Consider the following 21,883-nt stretch of genomic DNA (forward strand, 5'->3'; position numbering starts at 1 on the left):
TTATTCTTTTGGTATTAACTTATTCTTTTGGTACACGCAGGAAACCATTTGTATGATAAACTATACCAATTTAAAGTTTGGTTTTTGTCGATGGAGCTGCAGCTAATCTTTAAGACCCACTGACAATGTTTTAGTAATAGCAGTTAACATTCCGAAAGGAACAGTAAATCACCTTACTTTTTATTTTCAGATTTATATAATTTTACAATTTGGTACTCGATGACATTTTTTGTAGAAGATGAGATAGTATAATGTATCAAACATTAAATGATTGCCTAATGTGTTGTAGGACTCCTAAATGCTAGGGATACAATGGTGGAAAAAACTGGTTTTGCACATATGGAGCTCATGGTCAAATTGTGGATAGAGACATAGAGACAGATACTGTTAATACAGTACAGTCACTAAAATATAGAGAAATGGAAAGAATGGTCAAAGAAAGCATTACCTGGAGAGATAATGTCCAAACTGAACATTAAAGGATCAGAGAGAGAGAAGGTGTGTGTGTATGTGTATGTAAGAATCAAAGTGAGGGGCACAGGGGGATGGAAGCAGAGGACCAACCGAGAGGAGAACAGGAGCAAAAGCACATTGCAAATAAGGGGCAGAGAGTGATGGAGAGGTATAGAGGCAGATTGTGGAGGGTTCTTTATGCCATGTTTAGGAACTTAGACTTCATCTCTGATTCTATGTTTTGGGAAGCCATCAAAGAGTTTTAAGCAGGAGCCTGATCTGATTGTAGTTAGGTTTAACAGATTACTCTGGTAGCTGTTGTGGATTATAAATTTGAAGGGGAAAAGATTTGAGGCAGGGAAGCCATTTGGAAGATAGTGGACTTAATGAGAGCTGATGAGGGTTTAGATTCACGCTCAGTTCATAGAAATGGAGAAGAGGGACAAATTTCAGATTCTTTACCTTTGTTGTTGGTAAGTAAGAAATTCAGTAGGACTTGATGCTTGCAAGTAGTCAGTGGAGAAGTAAACAAGCTTAACTCCAAACTGGGTTCTAGCTGGGGTGACCGCATGGAAGGTAATGACACCAAACTAAGAGAGAATTTGTAGGGATCAATTTAGAAGCTCAGGAAGTCAGTTTGGGATGTTGTGAGTTTTAGATGGTAGTGAAATATCCAGTGCAGGGTGTCTAACAGGGCAGTTGGCCTTTTGAATTTGATACTGTGGGATGTGATGGGCTCTGGGCTGGAAAAATCAGTGTCTGAAACCATGGAACCATATAGGGCGTGTATGTGGGCTCAGGAGAAAAAAGAGAGCAGAAGACAGCAGCTTGGGGACCATCAGTGTTTCAGAGTCAAGCAGAGGAAGGGAAGTCCCACAAAGGAGAGAAAGTGCTAACCAAGGACAAGTGAAGTAATGAGTGATCACTATTGGATCAAAGTGAGAAGAGAAACTATGCATTGTTAATGAAACAGGTTGGTACAGTTGTGATTTCTTTAGTTGCCCTCTGTAGCCTAAATGAGTGATGGAGATCAGGAGGTAGCATTCATCTAAGGACTGAGGTTTTACCAGGCTGGTACAGTGAAAAATGATGTGTAGGGAAGCTAAGGTATTGATTTAGAGCAGTTTAGATGATCCACTGTAGCAAATTTTGCATATTATGTTCTGTGTATTATTCTGTATAAATATTAACCTATTTAATCCTCGCAACAACTGTAGTTGTCACAGAAGATTGTAGAATGTAAATTCCATGAGGGCAAGGAGGTATTTTTTTATTTGTGTATTCCCAGTGCCTGGCATAAAGAATGGCCTCAAATACTTGTTGAGTTAATGAGTAGATACGAAGTGTACATATTATCCCATTTTACAGGTGTGGAAGATGTAACTTATGCTACTTAATGGCAAAGCTAGTAGGGGGAAGGAAGTGAGTCTAGGAGAGGGAGCTGGGATTCTAGGACTGGAGATCTCTATGAGGTGTCCTAGAAATGGAAGCAAGAGAGATAAGAGGAGGAAGTATGGTCAGAGAGCGCAGTGTTGGATTCTACCTTTTTGAGGTGGAGTTGTTCTGGGTGATGACAAAGGGACAAGTTTTAGGACTGGAGTAGAACAGAGGATATTTCATTGTTGAAGCTCAATGGGACAATACGTAGATGTTGAGAGATTCCTAGGGTTTAAAATAAAAGTTTAGGTAGAGAGGAAGATTATGAGCAGTCCTCAGTAAGTGGGGAGCTATTACATGGAAATGTATAGGTGAGGAACAATAGAGAATAGTTGTGGGATTTGCATATAAATCAAGTATAAAAATCAAATGAATAATTATATCTGACTTGATTGTTTATAGTTCATGATGCGTGATCAAAACCAAAAGATTCTATGATATGACTGCCCTTGCATTGTTCACCATGTAAGAACTTGTTCGTTATACTTCAGAAGATTGGAGACTGTTGAGAGTTAAGGTTCAGGGTTGATTAATGATTGTGTATTGAGTCCCCTATACAGAATTTTGTTGTTGTTAACAACCATTTGATCAATAAATATGAGAGGTGCACTCTAAGCACCACTCTTGCACAGTTAAGCCTCGAGTCCCCTGGTTTGTCCTTTCAGATATTCAATATCTCATCGAGTCTCTTCCATTATCTGCGGGTCAGAGGCAGGGAGGGATTCAACAAATAGAATAGATGAATGTCTATTTCTTTGAATCCAGGTTTTTAACATAGGTTGGGCTTAGATCTGGTTTGCTGAATAAACTGGAATAAGCTGAGCTTGCTGAATATGATTTATTTTTCCCTCCTGGATATGGATTATCCTTTTGGAAGACTTCAAAACTACTCAGAATATAAATATGAAAGTTTATAAGTTTGCCTGATACTCCAGCCATACTTAAGGTATGAATTCTAAATGTTACATTTTCCCCTTCAAAAATCCTACCTCACTCTTTTTATATAGTAGTAGAGAGAATGTTGTGTCTGTATCCGCAGCATGGCCCACCTCTGTGTTCGGAAACGGTTGGGTACACATCCCAAGGATAGTAAAAACAGAATACATGTGCTCTTCTAAATCTTCAGCCACTGCCCAGTGGATCCTCATTTGTTCTCTTGCTGACCCTATTACCCTTCTTCTCCTCCAAGTATCTTTTTGAATCCTTTTGTTTCAAGAAGCTCTTGAGAGCTCTCTTTCTACATACATTGTGTGACAGAAGAAAAGTAAAAATTCATTTCAACAGTAACCTATACTTAATATTAAGTTGAACACTTTCAGAATGTTTCAGTAAACCTAAGCAATTAATCCTGGTTCATTTTTAAGATTACTGAATCTCATATTTCATTTGCTTGGAAAGGCTCTCGTGTAATTTCATAGATTTCAATAGCATTGTAATTTCTGTCCTGATTTATTTCCTTTCAGAAAAATATGAAAACCCAGTGATTTATTATAGGTTTATATTAAACCTAATTTCATTATTTATTGTATTGATTTAAAGCACTGATTAAAGTACCTGATTTATGGAATTTATCATTTTGTGGTTGAATACTTATGCCTGCTTGTCCTTTTGTTTGTGTATGTATGTGTGTCTTTCCCACAAATGAGTGAGTGTTCTTAGGAAATCACAAGTTAATCAAATGTGGTATGAAATATGTTTGTATAATTAAAAGTTTGGAGGAGATGATTTTCAAAGATGCCTTTTAGAGCAGATATACCATCATTTTGTGGTTCTCTATGCTCTGTCCACTTTACTCTTCGTATGCAGCAGCTGCAATACTGCTAAAGGACCTTTGACACAGAGCCCATGAATACCCCAAGTATGATTTTACTTTCACCTCCCTCTTTGGAGACCTAAATGTTTGTCAAATCAGATGTGTGTTGAGAAGGAGAACAAATCATGGGGTCAACTTGGCATAATCCCCACATTTATCTTTATTATAGAGGTTTATTGGGGCATGGGGTGACAGTTCTTTCTGAGGAAAAAGTGCAAGTGAATGTAGGTGGACTTGCTGTCATCTTCATAATTTTCCCTGCAGCCTCGCCAGCCTGGTGATTTCCATACATTAACATAGAGTAGAGTAGGTGGTATCTGTAGTCTCCATTTGATCCAAGTACTGTTACAGGAATATTACTTGACAAATTAAGGCACTGTATTTGGAAGTATTTAGCTTTCCCCCTATCAATAGACTAGATTAGATTACCTCATATTAGTTATTATCATGAGGCCTTTTATTTGTTCAGGTATGTGTATAGTATGTATTAAAATATTTTCTGTGTAAATTTTTGTGAGTCTGGTAACTTTACCAATTCTGAAGTATAAAATATTTAAATATAAACATACTTCAATAAGTACTCAATACCTAATGGGAATTAAATTTTATACTAATAAAAATGGAAAATTCTTGAACTTTCTTTTATCCTTTAAATTTTCTGAATTAGGTTCTGATTATGTGTTTGAAAATTAGGAATATGCTTAGACTCACATGACTTTTACTGGCAGAAGCTACTGTGTCTTTACTGATTATAATCGATTAGAAGCTGCAAACAACAATCGCTAATTGTTAAACTGTAAGAACATTGCAGAGAACCATATGACCAAAGTAGTTAGCTTTACAGTTTCTTCACTGTACCCTATACTCTTTGTTTCAGAAGAAAGGCTCTATTCAGTGTCTTGTGAGAAGACCCTTACTCCCTTTAGACAAGGATTGTGGGAAATTGCAACTAATTCATTTTTTTCTTGTTTTGCTGAATCAATAGTCTTGTGACTAAAACTTTTGCTGTTTTAACAGATTTAACAAAGAAATATTAATTTGAAACTCAATAAGTATTACGTAGAGTCCAGTACTTTTGACTTTGGAGATCATAGAAATCAAGGTATTTAAATATTTGTTCAGATAGTAAGTTTGGACTAGAAGGAAATGTTTTCTACCAGAGGAACTGGTTTTGATATTAACTTGGGGTCAAGAGGAGTAAATTGGGGAGGTGCTTTAGCCCAGATTAACCACTAACATGCTAAAAATCCAAATTCATAGGCATTATACTATTTATATTTTCAACATTTTCATTGACTAGTCTTTTTGTTTCAGGCCTCCCAAGTTTATCCGTAACTCCATTTACAGCTTTATCCGTAACTACATTTAGCTGAAGATGAAGGCATAGATTTTGGGGGAGTTGTTTTATACAATGTAAAAATTCTTTCACGGCTAATTAAAATAGAAACATTAATTTCAGCTTCAGAATTTACTTAAAGGTCAACTGATAACCTAAAACTCATATTTTTTCTCTAAGTTTGTCACATTTTTCAGTAAATGTGGTGACTGGAGATCCTATGTGCTATTGTCCAGTTGTACAAAACTACTTTCCAGAAGTCTTGATGTTTCCCATAAAGGTATATAGACAAATCAAAATCTTAACACTTTCTATGGGTTATGAGACTCATCTTGACTAAGCAGAATATCTTTGGGACCACGAGTCTAAAGGGAGAATGTTAGCAGAAAAAGGAAGCTGTTACCACAGACAGTGTCATTAACTTTTAGGAATCATCATGCTACAAGGGAAATCACCTCCTCTATATTGTAAGGAGGGTTTTGAACATGCTGGAAGAGCTCAGAAATCTTTGCTGTGCGGGCTGTCAGAAAAAGACAAGCACATATTCTTTCACTCTTTAGTGCCCTAATCACTTTTGAAAGGGATTTGAAAAAGTCTGAGGGAAATGAAATAGTAGATTTTTAGGTTGGAAACAAATTTTAAGGAATCAATCTGATCTGGTCATTTTATAGGTAGGAACTGAGAGCCTTAAAAAGTTGTGTGATTTGGTGAAGATTATAGAGCTAGTTTGAATTAAAAGCTGTAATTCCCATACTAGGTTTGGTTGGTTAAAAGTGTGAAGTCACTTTTAAAATGTAAGGTTATGTGGGACCATATGACAGAATTACTAGCCAATTTTACAGTTTGTTCACTGTACCTCCTCATCTACTTTGTTTCAGAAGAAAAACTGTTCAGTGACATGGGTGAAAGACTATGACCTTCGCACAAACTAAAATTGCTGGAGAGTTCTTGCTAACTTGATATTTCAACTACTTCAGGGTTATTTCTAGGACCTAGATAGTTATACTTCAGAATCCTGGTTGAGGGGAGATGTAATAGCAAATGAGTTTAAGAGTCATTGATATATGGAAACCATAGACCCAAATTAAAGAATGATGTGAGTTTAGTACTTAACATTTGAATGCAACAATACTTTTTTGAGATGTTTTATCAGTTGCCCTTACCAATTTATCTTAAAACTAGATTGGTTTGAGGGTAATGATAATTCTTTTGGCAAGAAATACATAAATGGATCTTATATACGTATCCATTTTTTCTTTTTTTCATGTGGATAAGGCATTCTGATGTTCTTAGCAAGTATGTCTTGATAAGTCAGGCATAGACCACTTGTTGAAGAGAATAATGAAATGATAACTAAAGTAGAAAAAATCCCATTAGGAAAAATAAACAGTCTTTTCACTGTGTTTTTATCTGGTTATTCTTTATTGTATAAAGGCAACTTAAACAATCTTGTCAACCTTCACATTTCTTCCTGCCTTAGAGATATAACCATACATGTTCAGTGATGTCAGTTATCAGGTCTTCTGTCACTATCTGGCGGGAGCCATGCTACTCAGCTGTGTAGCAAAGCTCAGGCTGGAGGAAGACCCCTGCAAAGCAGCGGCCTTCGCAGCCGGCTCCCCCTATTACCACCTTGATTTTGTTATTCTCCATTATACTATTGGCTTTGCTTTTGCTCGCATTTTTGCCAAAGACTAAGCTAACCTTTGATAAGCAGCATGGAAAGGAGGAGAACATAAACTTCCCCAAAGCTTTTCAGGACAGTGCTCCTGAAGAATAGAACACGCAGGGGCCAGATGGCTATCTTGGCATAGAATACCAAAACCTGCAGTAAGTCAAACATTGACTACCCCATCTGCACTTAAGTGGGAATGCCTCCCTCATTTGCAAGGCTAGTGAAATTAGTGATGAAGAGTTTTATAGGAAAATTAGAGAAATAGAGTTATGAGAGATTACTGAATAGAATAACCCTGTCTGACACTTAATCCATCTTCTCATGTTTTCTTCTATTTGCTACTTCTACAACTTTTCTTCCTTTGTCATTACAGCCATTTACTAAAATTCATGCCTTACATGTGAAATTACCAAGTACCATAATTTTCCAAGAAGTAAAGATACCTCAAGACAAGTGCAGGGCCAGGAAGCCACAGGGCATAAATCTGCAAAGAAGTAAAAAGCTAACATTTTCAAAGAACATTACTTCTCTCTCAGTCACCAGCTTTACATCTCCCTGTATGGCCCCGGAAGATGGCTGGTTAGCCAGAGACGGGTAAGATTCCTCAAGGGAGGAACAACCTAAGGCAGGCACAGTCGCAGGGGGGGCATCAGGTGAGGAAATGGGGACCAACAGAGGTGAGGCTTAGAACCACACCCCCCCAGTTTTGAGAGAAATTGTCTACACCCGTGGATGTTTTGTTGCCCTTGTCTGGCTTGGATTAATACCTAGTCTATAAGCACAGACCTGATCATCTACACTTGCCGTCTTACAGCACTAAATCATGCTTTCCATCTATATCTTGCATCTACCTACATCAACATTTTATTAGAAATGTAAAGGAGAAAATGTGAGATTCACATATAAAGTATAAAAATCGAATGAGTAATGATACATGATATTTGACTTGATTGTTTATAGTTTAAGATTTGTAGTTAAAACAGAAACAGTTTCTATGACATGAATGCCCTTGCATTGTTCACCATGTAAAAACTTGTTTAGACCCTGCAGTAGTGGAGTCATGGAGACCTGTATATTATGTCAGGGAGATTTTGGTATCCACACAGAAGAAAGAGAAATGTAGATAAGAAGGGGAAATTTAGTTTGCTGCTCACTGTGCCCTATAAAGGGGTGTATAATGAAGATATGAGTTTATGATTTTAGATTGATTATAAATTTATTAAAGCCTCTAAGAATATTTTTGTGGGAAAGAATCATAGCCAACTGTGGCAGTAGGTGACCTGTATTTCACCCTGAGCTGATAGACTCCATAGTCACTGCTACATACTGCACGCTCCTATGGTCACATGCACTACTTAGAAACTGTGTTGCATAGAAATGTAAACCATGAAAGAGTACATGTTGCTAGGAAAAGTTTTGGTCAAGGAACAGAAAATGATCACCTAACACTTGACCAACCATGAAGAGATTAGAAAGAAGAAAGCTTGCCTATACCTATTAATGAACTGCCCATACCAATTAATCAACAGAACAATAAAAAATAATCATATCCTTGTGCAAAATGGTATAAATAAAGCTGTCATTGACACTTTGTCGAGAGATCACTTCCATCTGACTCTCTGTCCTGTCTCTCCATGCACCGACACCGTCTCATCCTTTTGGGTTTCACACACACCCCTGGACTCCGGCAACTATCGGTTACAAAGTAAATAAATATTTAAATCTTAAATCTTTAAATGAAGAGACATGGCACTTTTTTTTGCACCACTTGATAATACTTGCACAAAATACTTGTCTATCCTCAGACAGTACTTCTGCTAACTCAGCCCTTTCCTTGGGGTTAAGATTAGACAGGATTTACACAGCTTTAAGAGTGTGATTTTTTAAGAAATTCAGATGACCAGCAGGCACATGAAAAGATGCTCCATATCGCCAATCATCAGAGAAATGCAAATTAAAACCACAATGGGATATCACCTCACACCAGTTAGGATGGCCAACAGCCAAAAGACAAACAACAAATGCTGGTGAGGATGTGGAAAAAGGGGAACCCACCTTCACTGCTGGTGGGAATGTATATTAGTTCAACCATTGTGGAAAGCAGTATGGAGGTTCCTCAAAAAAACTAAAAAAAGAAATATCATTTGACCCAGGAATGCCGCTTCTAGGAATTTATCCTAAGAAAACAGGCTCACAGTTTCAAGAAGACATATGCATCCCTATGTTTATTGCAGCACTGTTTACAATGGCGGAGCTATGGGCAACCTATGTGTCCATCAGTAGATGAATGGATAAGGATGTGGTACATATACACAATGGAATACTATTCAGCCATAAGAAGAAAACAAATCCTACCATTTGCAACAACATGGATGGAGCTAGGGGGAATTATGGTCAGTGAAATAAGCCAGGTGGAGAAAGACAAGTACCATATGATTTCCCTCATCTGTGGAGTACAACAACAAAGCAAAAACTGCAGGAACAAAAGAGCAGCAGACTCACAGAACCCAAGAATGGACTAGGTATGGTGGGTGGGAAGGGAGGGATAAGGGGATTAAGGGGCATCATGATTATTGTCACACAAAATATAGGGGGGGCATGAGGAAGGCAGTATATATAGCACACAGAAGACAAGCAGTGACTCTATAGCATTTGACTATGCTGATGGACAGTGACTGTAATGGGGTATGTGGTGGGGACTTGATAATAAGGGGAAGGTAGTAGCCACAATATTTCTCATGTAAAACCAGAGCATAAGATTGTATATCAGTGATACAATAAATACATAAATAAATAAATAATTTTTAAAAATGGGATAGAGGTCATAAAAGGCCTCAGGAAAAAAAAAAGGTGTGTTTTTTGAAAGGCCTCTAGCTATTGAGGACCATTTGAAGCCTTGATAAGCGATATTTAGTGCTTTAAATGAAGAATTAAAAAAAACTCTCTCAAAAGACTTGTAAGATCTTTACTCCAATTCTAAGTAAAACCCAATTCAGCTTTAGATAAGGAGCATTATGAAGTGTGGTTTTTTTTTTGTCTTGGAATAATTTCTGGTTTCATACCTTTGTGGTCTGAGAAGCTGGTTGGCATGTTTTTAATCTTCTCAATTTACTGAGGCTCTTTTTGTGGCCTAGTATGTGATCTGTTCTGGAAAGTGTTCCATGTGCACTTGAGAAAGCTGTCCTTTGGAGTGAGTGGAGTGTTGAAATCTTCTAAAATGAATGCATTGCATTCTATTTCAGCCTCTAATTCTGTTAGGAACATCCAAATACATGAAACAAATACTATGTTGAGTACATAGATATCTGTAGTGGTTATATCTTATTGTTGGACTGACTTCTTTGTCATTACATAATGTCCGTCTTTGTCTCTTGTTACTTTTTTTGTTTTTGAAGTCTATTTTTCTGATACAAGTACTGCAACTCATGCTTTTTTCTCCCTATTATTTTCATGAAATATCTTTTTCCATCCCTTCACTTTTAGTCTGTGTGTGTCTTTGGGTTTGAAGCGAGTCTCTTGTAGGTAGCATATAGACGGGTCTTGCTTGTTTATCCATTCTGTAACTCTGTGTCTTTTGATTGGTGCAGTCAATTTACATTTAGGGTTATTATCAATAGATATGTACTTATTGCCACTGCAGTTACCGAAGGTTCAAGGGCAGCTTCTTTACTGTCTAACAGTCTAAGTTTAACTTGCTCATTACAGTAGTTCAAACATAATCTAAAGGTTCTTTTATTCCCCCCTCTTTTTCATCCTCCTCCACTCTGTTTATTTTAGGTGTCATATCCTGTATTCTTTGTGTATCCCTTGACTGACCTTTTGGGTAACTGATATAATTTTGCATTTGCTTAGTAATTACTTGGTCTACTACCTTTACTATGGTTTTATTTTCTCTCGTGACAGCTATTTAGCCTTTGGAGCAGTCCCTTTAAAATACTCTGTAGAGATGGTTTGTGGAAGGTAAATTCCCTCAACTTTTTCTTATCTGAATATTGTTTAATCCCTGCTTCAAATTTAAGTGATAATCTTTCCAAGGAGAGTATTCTTGGTTGGAGGCCTTGTTTCATTTCATTAAATATGTCATGCCACTCCTTTCTGGCGTGTAAGTTTGCTGCTGAGACGTCTGCTGATATCCTGATGGGCCTTCCTTTGTATGTGATCTTTTTTCTCTCTCTGGCTTCTTTTAATATTCTGTCCATGTCCTTGATCTTTGCCATTTTAATTATTATATGGCTTGGTGGTGTCTTCCTAGGGTCCCTTGAGTTGGGAGATCTTCGCACTTGCATGGCTTGAGCGACTCTTTCCTTTCCTAGACTGGGAAAGTTTTCAGTATTTCCTCAAAGCTACATTTTCTTCTTTTCTCTTCTTCTTCTTTTGATACCCCTGTAATGTGAATATTATTCCATTGGGATTGGTTGCAGAGTTGTCTTATTATTCTTTCATTCCTAGAACCTTTTTTCTCTCTGTGCCTCAACTTCTTTATATTCCTGTTCTCTAATTCCTGTTCCATTGACTATCTCCTCTTCTAATCTGCTTTTAAATCCCTCAAGTGTGTGTTTTATTTCAGATACTGTATTTTTCATATTTCACTCTCTCTTGAAGTTGTCCCTGAGATCTTGAATATTTTTCTGTAGCTATGTGAACATGTTTATGATTTTTATTTTGAAATCTTTATCAAGAAGATTGGTGACTTCAGTTTCACTGAGCCCTCTTTCAGGTGTTTGAGGTATCCTGGTTTGTACAAAATTCTTTTGCTGTTTCATCATTCTGATGATGACTATGGAACAATACCTTTGTGTAGGTGGCACCCTCTAGTGCCCAGCTCTACTCTCTGGAGCTATCCAACACCTGGAGGGTTGGTGGGGTCACAGGTGCGCAGCGCTGGTGCCTGCCAGGAGGAAAAGTTCTTTTGGTAGCATGAAAATGCTACCTGGCTGCAGTGTCTGTATCCACTGCCAGGTCCAGTAGGCCGAGAATGGAGGTAGGAACCTCTGTGTTATGTCCCTGTAGGTACCCTAGGTGGGGCTGCCCTCCACGTGACCTGGTGCAATGGTGGTAGCATCAGCTGTGCGGACTCATGCCTGCTGGGAAGAATGAGTGGCAGGCTGCATATCACAGTGAGGGGGGTCTCAGCACTGCACTGCCAGCCAGGGGAATGGAGCATCTGATGGTCCTGAATGTTCCTAAGCTGCTGTGCTGAGTTTGCTACTTTACCCTTTTTTTTAAGGTCTTTTCTTTTCCGCAGAGGTAGGCAGTGTGTTGCGGTCTTCTGGGTCACTCTTTTAGGGTTACTGGTATTTGCTGTATTTTCATTACATGTGGTTTTGGGAGGTGGTTTCTGCCTCAGTTCTCTCACTGTCAGCCATCTTTTTCCCCTCCATGAGACAAGTACATTTTACATTTCTTTCAGATCATATAGTTTTTCCTCAAAATCTGTGCATATTCCTGTGACGTCTTCAAAAGTAGAGCTTGAGTTGGAGTTAACCCATCCATAGATCCTAGAGGAGCAGCTATAGAGGATTCAAATTCAAATTTAGCAGCATCTGGAAAGAAACAGAAACAATTATACTCTTCATATAAAATACTTTAGAGTTAACATGTATGAGTTAATAAAAAGAAGTTGGGGCCTTTAAGAGTGTTAAAAATGAAAAAAATCTCTACACAACTGCGGTACAAAATACAAGACTACTAGGAAATATAACTTGCCCATAGTTACACACAATTAATTCCAATTGTGGCTAAGTATCAGAGCTTCTGGTTTTCTTATTACAAGATGGAACTATAGAAGATAAAGATGACACAGTTCACCGTGACAACCATATTCTGTAAACGGGAAAAACAGACCGACAGCCAGTTCCCACACAGTCAGGTATACCATAACAGGTATAAAACAGGGTGCTATTAGAAAACACAGAGGGGACATCCAAACTGATATTGCAGGAAAAGGAAAACATGTGCCAGATAGAGGGAAGAAGCATCTGCAAAGAGGTAGAGGTGAGGAAGAACATTTGTGGAACTGTAAGTAGTCTAGTTCAGTGAAATGCTAGAGCAAATGTGCAGAGTAGGGTAAGTAGCAAGAGATGAGACTGAAGGACTTGGCAAGCACCAAATTTTATTTGGGTGTTTTTATTCCTTGCTAAGGTATTTGTAATTTTTCGTGAGAGTAGAAAGATAAAACCAATGACCAAGTCAATGGCTAGAGATTTAAATGTCATCCTTCAAGTGACACTTAAAATTGCCTATTAGTAGGTGTGTCTTGGTTTTTTGGCCTTAAATCACTACCAGAAACATGAGAAGCTGACAAAGCCCATGTGTTCTGAGAAGTGTAGGATAAGAGTTCTAAAGGAATAGCAGAAGTAAAAGAAAAGGTATAGCCAAAAATAAGAACAGACTGATGGATGTGTTGAGATTTTAAAAAATCTATGGAACATGCTGAATAAATGAGGAAGAAGTATATTCTTCACTATGAATGGCTGTGCCCTCACATTTTCTTATTAGATATGTATAAGAAACAAATATTTACATAATACCTATTATCTGAACAATGGAAAGAGTTGCTATTTACTATTCAGAGTTCATTTCAGAAAGCAGTGACATCTAAATTTAATTAATACATTTTGGCAACATACCTTCTTTCTGTGCTCTAGTTATATTTTTGTCAAATTCTTGCTCCATCTGAAATAAGTCAAATATTATTTGTCATTTTTAAGTTAAGCAAGACATTATCATGTGAGTGACACATAGCTGATGAAGTATGGCCTTTAACTAATAGTTTTAGAGACTAGACTTACCTTAGGGATTGCTTACACAGAAAAATAATCACATGAATAAAATAAATTCCTACTTAATTTTAGATAACATATCTGCAATGTTATTTTGATTAATCTGATAAAAAGTACAATATTGGTGTGTGTTAAATACATGATTTCAGAAAGGTGATATTTGATCTTACTATTAAGAAGAAATTTAAACAATTCAAGTCATATTATACACTGACTGCATTACTTTGCAAGACTTAGAAAAACTATCCTGTATACAAGCTTTGTCAGTTTTTTTACTCTAATGAATTTTTCCTTCAAAAGGGCTTTCTATTATTGTACTTTTAGATAAGGTATAATCTGTGCTATTAATTTTTCAGCACAGGATCTAAAATACATAAAATGAAGAAAGTGGGAGTGTCATAACAATGTCATGTAAAAATTCCTGCAAAAAGTTAAGTGAAATCATTTTTCTATCTGTACTATGACTCCAAAATCTCTCTCTACTGTATATGGACACAAAGATTTCAGAATATCTGCTTGAAGACAGGAAAAATAGAGGCTAGAGCCAGTTTTCAAACAATTTCTGATTCATAACTTTCTAGAATTAGAAACAAGGCAAATAATACTCAATTCTTTAATGACGATTTTGTTGCCTTTCTGGAAAGTAGGAGTTTTGATGCATCTTTTTCAATATGCAGCTTTTCACGAAATTTAAAATGTGTCAGTTTAGTTTCACTTACTGAATAGAGTTAAGATTAGGTATCTCTTGAAAATGAGAAATCCAACAACTTTAAAAAATAAAATTTCTGTCTCCTTTCTCAGAAGCACAAATAATTATGACTTTTAAATAGTGAGCACTAATCAGTTAAACAACTAGAATTTCAACAAATTAAGAACAAGAATTACATCACAAATTTGAAACCTGGGTAAAAAAGGATAGTATAACTAACCTTGGCAAAGAATGTGTCCATTTCCTTCTCTCTATGTTTGCTATTGATCTCTGCTAACTTCACAGTAATCCTGTGGAGAGTGGTGTAAACAAATGCTTATTATTTCATTTTTCCCTAAGTGATACCTAAATGCCTTGCATTAAAAAGTTACCACAACAGTAAATTGAATTTCTTACAAAACAGTGTTTCAGCATTGAAAATCTGCTGAAGATCTATTGTATACAATTAAGTACATGTTTTTCTAGGGTGACTAGTAGCTAACAAGTAATTCAAAGTAGGGAAGGGAGAGAAACGGCTATTCATGATATAGAGGGCTTACAAGTAGAACTTCCTGCCTTCTGGAATGGCTGTATTTACAAGATTCATGAGGAGACACTTAAACCTATTTAGTAAACCAGTTTAGAGATAAAAGATAAAGCATCCATCAAAGACATTTTTAAGCATTTGCTTTTACCACCCTTTATGTCTCACTCATTATCTCAGAGAATTTAGGCATTAGGCACTGAGGCATAATTGAGAGCAACAATCTGTAGGAGAGGAAAAAGGTTGTGGGTGACCAAAGAATAAAATAGCTCTGGAGGCAGTTAGCATGTAACATCGTCACCAAGGTATCCATCCTTTCTGTTTTTCACGTACTCCCTCAGGCAGACCACAGTGTTGTTATTATTTTTTTATTTTGGTATCATTAATCTGCAATTACATGAGGAACATTATGTTTACTAGGAACCCTCTGCACCAAGTACCCCCCACAAACCCCATTACAGTCACTGTCCATCAGCATAGTAAGATGCTGCAGAAACACTACTTTTCTTCTCTGTGATGCATAGCCCTCCTTGTGCGTCCCCTACATTATACATGCTAATTGTAATGTCCCCTTTCTTTTCCCGCTCCTTATCCCTGCCTTCCCACCCATCCTCCCCAGTCCCTTTCCCTTTGGTAACTGTTAGTCCATTCTTGGGTTCTGTGATTCTGCTGTTGTTTTTCTCCTTCAGATTATTTTTTGTTCTTTTACTCCACATATGGGTGAAATCATTTGGTACTTGTCTTTCTCCACCTGGCTTATTTCTCTGAGCATAATACCCTCTAGCTCCATCCATGTTGCTGCAAATGGTAGGATTTTTTTTCTTCTTATGGCTGAATAATATTCCATTGTGTATACGCACCACATCTCCTTTATCCATTCATCTACTGATGGACAGTTAGGTTGTTTCCATTTCTTGGCTATTCTAAAGAGTGCTGTGATAAACACAGGGGTGCATCTGTATTTTTCTAATTGGGCTACTGTGTTCTTAGGGTAAATTCCTAGGAGTGGAATTCTTGGGTCAAATGGTATTTCTATTTTGAGCATTTTGAGGAACCTCCATACTGCTTTCCACAATGGTTGAATTAATTTACATTCCCACCAACAGTGTAGGAGGGTTCCCCTTTTCTCCACAACCTTGCCAACATTTGTTGTTGTTTGTCTTTTGGATGGTGGAGATCCTTACTGGTGTGAGGTGATATCTCTAGTGGTTTTAATTTGCATTTCTCTGATGACTAGCGATGTGGAGCATCTTTTCATGTGTCTGTTGGTCATTTGAACTTCTTCTTTGGAGAAGTGTCTATTCAGCTCCTCTGCCCATTTTTTAATTGGATTATTTGCTTTTTGTTTGTAGAGGTGTGTGAGCTCTTTAGATATTTTGGATGTCAACCCTTTATCAGATCTGTCCTATATGAACTTCTCCCATACTGTAGGATGCCTTTTTGTTCTATTGATGGTGTCCTTTGCTGTACAGCAGCTATTCAGCTTTATGTAGTCCCACTTTTTCATTTTTGCTTTAGTTTCCTTTGCCTGGGGACATATGTTCATGAAGACGTTGCTCATGTTTATATCCAAGAGATTTTTGCCTGTGATTTTTTCTAAGAGTTTTATGGTTTCATGACTTACATTCCCATCTGTGATCCATTTTGAATTTACTTTTGTGTATGGGGTTAGACAATGATCCAGTTTCATTTTCTTACATGTAGCTGTCCAGTTTTGCTAATACCAGATGTTGAAGAGGCTGTCGTTTTCCCATTCTATGTCCATGGCTCCTTTATCATATATTAATGGACCATATATGTTTATGTTAATATCTGGAGTTTCTATTCTGTTCCACTGGTCTGTGGCTCTGAACTTGTGCTGTTACCAAATTGTATTGTTTATGTGGCTTTGTAGTAGAGCTTGAAGTTGGGGAGTGAGATCCCCCCACACTTTATTTTTCCTTGTCAGTATTGCTTTGGCCATTTGGTGTCTTACGTGGCACCATATGTATTTAGAACTATTTGTTCAGTTTGTTGAAGAATGCTGTTGGTATTTTGATAGGGATTACATTGAATCTATAGATTGCTTTGGGCAAGATGGCCATTTTGACAATATTAATTCTTCCTAGCCAGAGCATTGCACGAGTTTACATTTGTTAGTGTCTTCTTTAAGTTCTTGTAAGAGTGTCTTGTAGTTTTCAGGGTATAGGTCTTTTATACTTCCTTGGTTAGGTTTATTCTTAGGTATTTTATTCTGTTTGATGCAACTGTGAATGGAATTGTTTTCCTGATTTCTCTTTCTGTTAGTTCATTGTCAATGTATAGGAAAGCCACAGATTTCTGCATATTAATTTTGTATCCTGCAACTTTGCTGAATTGTGATGTCAGTTCTTGTAGTTTTGGAGTGGAGTCTTTAGGGTTTTTTATGTACAGTATCATGTCATCTGCAAATAGTGACAGCTTAAGTTCTTCTTTACCAATTTGGATTGGTTGTATTTTGTTGTTTTGTCTAATTGCCATGCCTAGGACCTCCAGTACTATGTTGAATAACAGTGGGGAGAGTGGGCATCCCTGTCTTGTTCCTGATCTCAGAGGAAAAGCTTTCAGCTTCTTGCTTTTCAGTATGATGTTGGCTGTGGGCTTATCATATATGGCCTTTATTATGTTGAGGTACTTGCCCTCTATACCCATTTTGCTGAGAGTTGTTATCATGAATGGATGTTGAATTCTGTCAAATGCTTTTGCAGCATGTATGGTGATTATCATGTGGTTTTTGTCTTTCTTTTTATTTATGTGGTGGATTATGTTGATGGATTTTCAGATGTTGTACCATCCTTGCATCCCTGGGATGAATCCCACTTGGTCATGGTGTATGATCCTCTTGACATATTTCTGAATTCGATTTGCTAATATTTTGTTGAGTATTTTTGCATCTATGTTCCATCCCTTGATATTGGTGTGTAATTTTCTTTTTTGGTGGGGTCTTTTCCTGGTTTTGGTATTAGGGTGATGCTGGCTTCATAGAATGAGTTTGGGAGTATTCCTTCCACTCAATTTTTTTTAGAAATCTTTAAGGAGAATGGGTATTATATCTTCTCTGTATGTCTGATAAAATTCCGTGGTAAATCCATCTGGCCCGGGGGTTTTGCCCTTGGGTAGTTTTTTGATTACCACCTCAATTTTGTTGCTGGTAATAGGTCTGTTTAGATTTTCTGTTTCTTCCTTGGTCAGTCTTGGAAGGTTGTATTTTTCTAGGAAGTAGTCCATTTTCTCTAGGTTTTCCAGCTTGTTCGCATATTGGTTTTCACAGTATTCTCTAATAATTCTTTGTATTGCTGTGGGGGTCCGTTGTGATTTTTCCTTTCTCGTTTCTGATTCTGTTAATGGGTGTTGATTCTCTTTTTCTCTTAATAAGTCTGGCTAGGGGCTTATCTATTTTGTTTATTTTCTCAGAGAATCAGCTCTTGGTTTCATTGATATTTTCTATTGTTTTATTCTTCTCAGTTTTATTGATTTCTTCTCTTACCTTTATTATGTCCCTCCTTCTACTGACCTTAGGCCTCATGTGTTCTTTTTTTTCCAATTTCAATAATTGTCACTTTACACTATTCATTTGGGATTGTTCTTTAAATATGCCTGGATTGCTATATACTTTCCTTTTAGAATTTATAATGGTTATATTCTCTTGTACTGACCCCTTTATCATTCTGTAATGTCCTTCTTTATCTCTTGTTACTTTGTTTTGAATTCTGTTTTGTCTGATACTAAAACTGCAATACCTGCTTTTTTCTCCCTGTTGTTTGCATGAAATGTCTTTTTCCATCCCTCTACTTTTAGTCTGTGCATGTCTTTGGGTTTGAGGCAAGTCTCTTGTAAGCAGCATATAGATGGGTCTTGCTTTTTTATCCATTGTATTACTCTGTTTCTTTTGATTGGTGCATTCAGTCCATTGACATTTAGGGGTGATTATTGAAATATATGTACTTATTGCCATTGCAGGCTTTAGATTCATGGTTACCAAAGGTTCAAGGTTAGCTTCTTTACTATCTTACCATCTAACTTAACTCACTTATTGAGCTATTATAAACACTGTCTGATGTTTCTGTATTTTTCTACCTTCTTATTCCTCCTACTCCATTCTTTATATGTTGGCTGTTTTATTCTGTGCTCTTTTGTGTTTCCTTTGATTGCTTTTGTGAGTAGTTGATTTTATTTTTTGCCTTTAGTTAGTATTTGGTTGGTCTGCTTTCTTCGCTGTGATTTTATTTTCTCTGGTGACATCTAATTAGTCTTTGGAGTACTTCCATCTAGAGCAGTCCCTCTAAAATACCCTGTAGAGGTGGTTTGTGGGAAGCAAATTCCCTCAACTGTTGCTTGTCTGGGCATTGTTTAATCCCTCCTTCATATTTAAATGATAATCCTGCTGGATACAGTATTCTTGGTTCAAAGCCTTTCTGTTTAATTACATTAAATATATCATGCCATTCTCTTCTGTGCTGTAAGGTTTCTGTTGAGGTCTGATAATAGCCTGCTGGGTTTTCCTTTGTAGGTGCCTTTTTTTCCCTCTCTGGCTGCCTTTAATAGTCTGTCCTTGTCCTTGATCTTTGCCATTTTAATTATTGTGTGTCTTGGTGTTGTCCTTCTTGGGTCCCTTCTGCCGGGTGTTCTGTGGGCTTCCGTCATCTGAGAGACTATTTCCTCCCCCAGTTTGAGGAAGTTTTCAGCAATTATTTCTTCAAAGACAGTTTCTATTCCTTTTTCTCTCTCTTCTTTTTCTGGTACCCTTCTAATGCGAATATTGTTCCATTTGTATTGGTCACACAGTTCTCTTCATTATCTTTCATTCCTGGAGATCCTTTTATCTCTCTCTGCATCAACTTCTCTGTGTTGCTGTTCTCTGATTCTGATTATATTAATGGCCTCTTGCACCTCATCCAGTCTGCTCTTAAGTCCTTCCAGAGATCGTTTTATTTCTGTATTCTGCTTCCCAACCTTATCCATTAGCTCCTGCACATTTCTCTGTAGCTCCATCAGCATGGTTATGACCTTTATTTTGAATTCTTTTTTAGGAAGATTGGTTAAATCTATGTCGCCAGGTTCCCTCTTGGGGGATGTCAGGGTTATTCTTGTCTGGATCAAATTCTTCTGCCTTTTCATGGCGATAGAAGTAGTCTTGGGCAGTTGGTGTGTATTTCAGCTGGGAGAACAAAGTCCTTTCACCTTCCTTTCCTGTGAGAACAGCGACCCCTAGCAGCTTGTGCTGGGCAGTTGTGCACAGATGGTGCCTCTGAGTCTTCCCCTGATGGCTGCAGAGTAGGCTCTGGGCAGTTGCTGTGGGTTTGGCCTCTCCCAAGCTACTCGCTGCCATGGCGGGGCTGCACCGGAGGGGGGATGGACGGGAGGCTGTTTATCGCCGTGAGGGGCCTTAGAGCTGTGCTGCCTTACAGGGGGTAGGGCACCCAGAGTTCTCTGGGGTTCCCAGCTGCTGAGCTGAGTGTGCCAGGATCCTTCCATCCAGCTGTGAGGCCCCTGTCCCTTTAAGACTTTTGAAAAAGCACTCACTTTTCTTTTGTCCAATGGGCACTGTTTGCGGGGACCTGCTCGCAGATTTTACTGTTCCGTTTCCCTAATTTCCAGTGCACTACGTACCGTGTGTTTTCACTCCTGGTGTGGATGACTAGGGCTGCTTGTTTAGCAGTCCTGGGCTCCCACTCCTTCCCCGTTACAACTCCTTTTCTCCCACTCGGGAGCTGGGATTGTGGGCTTGCTCGGGTCCCACCGGGCTGCAGCTTGTATCTTAACCCTCTTCGTGAGATGCTGAGTTCTCACAAATGTAGATGCAGCCTGGCTGTTGTACTGTATCTTCTGGTCTCTCTTTTATGAATAGTTGTATTTGTTTTTATTTTAAAAAATATGTATGGTTTTGGGAGGAGATTTCCACTGCCTTACTCACGCTGTCATCATGTCTCCCCCTCCCCCCACAGTGTTATTTTTAACCACTTTGTGAATTATAGTGCTGTTCATCCCTATGTCAGTCTTTATTTCACACGAATGCCTTTATGTAGAGTAGAAAAATTATGATAGTTTGTTCCATGAAGCCCTCTAGTGATAACACCAAAGATTACAATCAGGAAAACAAAACTTCCGTGCAGCGGATGTGCTAATGTGAGGAAAAGGGAAGTTACTATTGCCAGGATCCTCACCAGAACCTAAACTGGTCAATTTAATTGTCCTGCTGCTAGGCCACTGCTTCCACACCCATAGGCAATAAGCTATTAATTGCTGAGTCATTATATAAAGAACCCTTCCCAGAGGCAGAGATGTGGATTACGGACCTGCAGAGTGTTGGGTGCATGTGATTCTAGTGTCCAACTACTGATGGGAGAATAAAGCCAGGTAGAAACCTTTTAACCCCAGGAACGTTCCCTTGTCATTTCTCCATCTCACTGAATTCATAGTGAACTTGCCTGGGGCTGAAGCCCTCAGGCAAGACAGCTGAGTAGTAGTACTTGGCCCTTTGAGTTTAAGATGTAATCTTCCAAAAAACAGTTAAACTCATTAATATTTCTATTTAGTGGAATTCTTTAGGAAGTCATTTTATAATAATATCACTGTCTAAGTTAGAAAGCTTCAAAAACAATGAGCTTCAAGACTAGTAGATCAGGTTAACTATGAAAATATTAAAAGGAAAAAATAAAGTCATTTAAAACCAAGAAAGGGGAGAGGGGTACAAAAACTGTCTTGAAGGAACATTTTAAATGTAAGTTCATTTACAAATATCATTTTCCAGAATATACTACCCAGTTAGCTTTCAGTCCTACTAATCTTATAAACCTGGCTCCATAGAAATAATGCTTTAGAGGCAAACTAATGAGCTTAATTTATTTTCTATGATTCTGTTTTGACTTACTTGTCTAGTTGCTTTGCCAATGACAGGGTGGTATTTACTTCTTCTTGGTGTAATTGTTTATATTTCTCCAATTCAGCTCTAATGGAATCTTCTTGAGAAATTTTTTTGGAGAGTTGAAGTTCCAGATCTTTAATTCTGAGTTCCATTTGCATTCTAAATGAAGAATTATCCTTCTCTCTCCACTGCTGTAATCTCTTTTGTGATTCATCCTTTAAAACAAATTAAAAGAATGCGTTTTTTAAGTAAGTATCATCTGAATAATTATA

At 37.7% G+C, this 21,883-nt stretch overlaps 2 long non-coding RNA genes across 2 annotated transcripts in view; one reads left to right on the forward strand and one right to left on the reverse strand.

The window, feature by feature from the left end:
• Nucleotides 1–21,883, forward strand: part of LOC140847893 (uncharacterized) — a 30,744-nt gene that overhangs the window by 4,354 nt on the left and 4,507 nt on the right. The gene's annotated exons all lie outside the window — the stretch shown is intronic.
• On the reverse strand, nucleotides 9,727–21,853 carry LOC140847891 (uncharacterized). The gene is made up of 3 exons (XR_012128158.1): nucleotides 21,618–21,853; nucleotides 14,426–14,495; nucleotides 9,727–12,257 (listed from the first exon to the last, which is right to left on the reverse strand). It is a non-coding gene; the product is annotated as an uncharacterized lncRNA (long non-coding RNA).

The sequence above is a fragment of the Manis javanica genome, chromosome 2, assembly GCF_040802235.1.
Source record: "Manis javanica isolate MJ-LG chromosome 2, MJ_LKY, whole genome shotgun sequence".
NCBI lineage: Eukaryota > Metazoa > Chordata > Mammalia > Pholidota > Manidae > Manis > Manis javanica.